The sequence below is a fragment of the Corvus brachyrhynchos genome, unplaced genomic scaffold (genome assembly GCF_000691975.1).
Source record: "Corvus brachyrhynchos isolate BGI_N302 unplaced genomic scaffold, ASM69197v1 scaffold363, whole genome shotgun sequence".
NCBI lineage: Eukaryota > Metazoa > Chordata > Aves > Passeriformes > Corvidae > Corvus > Corvus brachyrhynchos.
In genome coordinates, this window is record NW_008237404.1 from 1,284,891 (window position 1) to 1,288,415 (window position 3,525).

Below are 3,525 nucleotides of genomic sequence, written 5' to 3' on the forward strand. Positions count from 1 at the left end.
CAGCGCCGGGGCCCTGCCGCCGCCCGGGACGCCCCGCGGGCCAACCGTGGCTCCTGGCTCAAGAGTGCGGTGGAGGGAAGGAAGAAGCGAGCAGGAGGCGGCATGGGGGGAGACAGGGGTGCAATGCGAAGTACGTATTTTCTTTGCCCCCAACCCCTCCCCCTCTCTCAAAATGAAGTTATTTAAAACTCTCGGGAGAGACTCGGCGAGGGGAAAGAGGGTTTCTGTTTCTTCTTATGATGCCGAGAATTGGTGTTATTGTGGGTTTGCCCTTCGAAAATAGCTGTGTGAATCAGCAAAGGGACAGAGGGTCTCCTGCATTTGCAAAAGCGTTTTTGAGCAGAGCTCAAGGACTGAGGACGATGCGGAGCCCTGCACGAGGAGAGGACGCTCCGGCAGCCCCTTATATTGAGCACAAAACCTAAAGACAGGCTCTTGGGGGAATGGTGGGGGGAGAGAGAGACAGGGAGAGAAGGAGGAGAAACATAATATCTTGGGGGCTGGGGGAAGAGATTGCACGGTGTGAATGATGATGTGCACCGCTGAGGTAGCGGGGTCCGGGAAGGTCATTGGTGGAGCCTGGAAAGAGAACTCCAGAGAAGGGAAATTTTGCAAGGCGTTTAGTTAGAAATAATCGACTCTGCATGTCCTCCTGCTCGATGGGCATGCGGTGGAGGGGGTGGGTCTCCTTGCCTTCCCCACCACAAAAGCCAGCAGTCCAGCTCTGATTGTTGCAGCTTTCCTGCATCCCCCCACTTGCCAGTGTGACTAAACACGAGAGGAGGGAGAGAGACTAGTTTCCATGTCTAGCGGGGAAACTGCAGCAGGGAAAAGCTGTGTCCTGAATCCACACGGACCTTTAGGGAACTGACTCACGCCAGTGGCGCATGAGCCACCCCCCTTTTATTTGACTCCAGCAGTCTTTATTACAATTTGAAGGACAGGATGTAGAAGCTTTGGAGCAGGGTCACGTCACTCTAGTTCTGTACAAACCCACAGAAAGAAACAGTTGCTGCATGTCAGTCCATGCATTTCAATATGCAAGAACAGAAAAAAAACCACCACCAAAGCAGTAAAGTCATTGCTCTCTGGCAAATAGTTCTGAAGCATTTACCGTTATTTTTAGGATTTAAGGACACTGCTCTCACACACTGGTTGTATCAGTGTGAACAACTGCAGAATGACTTGGGAAAAACTGCAGAACTCACCATGTCAAAAATCATCATTCTTTATCAACTGGATCATGGCAGTACCCAGAGGCCCCATTCAGGGCTCACAGTTCCATTGTGTCGGATACTGTAGACACATGTAATAAGAGAGATGGTCTATGCCCAAAGAGCTTATGATCTTAACCCATGATGAAAGACAACAGGTGTATAGTACAGACCCATGGGGGAAGGATAAGGGAAAAACAGCCTTGAGAATAAAAAGCAACAGGCCCAGCCAGTGACAAGTGTTTGGTGTCAGAAGGAAGTTTTAAGGAGATTTGAAGGAGAACAATAAAGGAGATTTACGGTTACTAATGGGGAGATTTTTCCATGCATAATGGCTAACTTGGAAGAGAACATGAAATTGCTTGTTAAAAAATTGGACTGTGGAAAAGTGAAGGTTTGTGCCACTGGCAAAGCAGAGGGGAATATTGCCGAGTGACCATAAGGGCCTCGTATCTGGTGTGCTCTCAGTCTAGAAGGAACTGGGAAAGAGGTTCCCAGGTCCTTTCTAGTGCTTTAAATTTACATTTCTAGTCCCAGTAAAGAGTATTATATGGAATTTTTTTCTCTAGTCCAGGCTTCAGTATTTTCTGTCTTGCACTTCACACCAGCTTACCTTACGAAAAATATCAGAAGGTAAAGAAGAAAGTATTGATATAGTTGCCTTTTTTTTTTTAAAGGGACTTAAATGAAAGCCCATAGGTTATTTGCTATAGGAAGTTTAGTGTTATAAAAGTGTTATCTAAGTTGAGGCATCAATGTCTGAATTACTCATAAGTATCAAAGCCACACATGAATTATGCAGGACATCCCCAAAATTATACCCATCTGTGAGTAGGTGGTGTTCCAACCTTGCTTCACATAAAATCTATGTGTGATGTGTAACGCCAAACTTACCCCTTACAGAAGTTTGGCATTGCTGATAGCTGGGGCTGTATTAAAAACCTACACTTTTATCCCCAAGACACTGAGGCAGGAACATCCCTAACTCCCCTCTACTAGAGATTCACACCCACTTCCCTTATACCCTCCTGGAATTAAAGACTGCATCTGCCACAGTGAGTCATCAAGAGCTTACTCATCAGCTTTATGCAGGATTTTAACTCCTGAGAGCAGAACTGGTCAGAAGGAACCTGCATTTCTTGAGGAGCTCCTGGCACACACTCTTCACATGTACCACACTAACGTGACATCTCTGTCAGGTTTCAGTTATTATGACATTTTTAAAAGAAAACTGTTTCACCTGTACTCAGCCAACTAGTCCAGTTTTAAAAGATCTTTTCACATATCAATTTTTGAGTGTCAAAAAATAATTCAGCCTGCCAAAACAGTTTTTTCTTGGGTTTCTTTTTTGTTTTGTTTTGTTTTTTTAAATCCCCCTATATTGTATAATTTCACCAAGATCAGGATCTTATTCTGGACCTTTAATGTATCTAACTCATTTATTTCCCAACCCTTCAGACAGAGAACTAAAAGACTTAGTTATTAAAAAGAGAGGTCTTATGACTTTCCCATGAAACACACGGCATTTGCAATTTTTACTAAAATGTCTTGAGGCAGAAAACTTTTTAAAAGTTCTTTTTTAATATATAAATGGAGAATAATATAAAAAGTAATGCTATTTTCAGTTTTCTTGACAAATAAGATTTTTAGGGTATTTTAAAGCATGATATAAACCTGGATATGAGACTATTAATTAATCTTGTGTCACTTGAGGCTGCTAGAATTGAGACATCAAGATATAAACTGCTTGTTCTTTAACATAGAGAAATAGGAACAATTTTAGGGCACAAATCATCTGACCTATTCTAGGCATCTACTTTAGGATGACATGACTCATGCTCTAAAGATGCTTAATTCTTCCTCGTGTATGGAGGGAGCCTATATTAGATGTAGACTTCTACATGACAGAGGTCTAGATAGGACTGCATGGATCCCACCTGCTGTGTTATACATGTGATTGAGCATTTCCCCAGAATGGCTGGTGAGGGCACTAAACTATTAATACAGCTACACAAATTAACACTCCAAAGAAAACTTATGTGATATCAGCAATGAAAAATTACTGAAAGTCATGATTATCAAACCTTAGGTTGACTGGAAATAAAGAAAACATGTGAAAACAAAACAAAGAAAAAAAAGCTATGTGATTCAGTTAACCAGATTAATAAAAAAAAAAATGTCTAGAAGTTTAGAGAATTTAAACTAGAGGAACGTATTTGCTTTCTCACTTCAGAGACTGTAGAAAAAACAGCAGTATTTATGACAAAAAAGATTCCTATTAAAATTCCAGAATTCAGCAGCAAAGGGCATG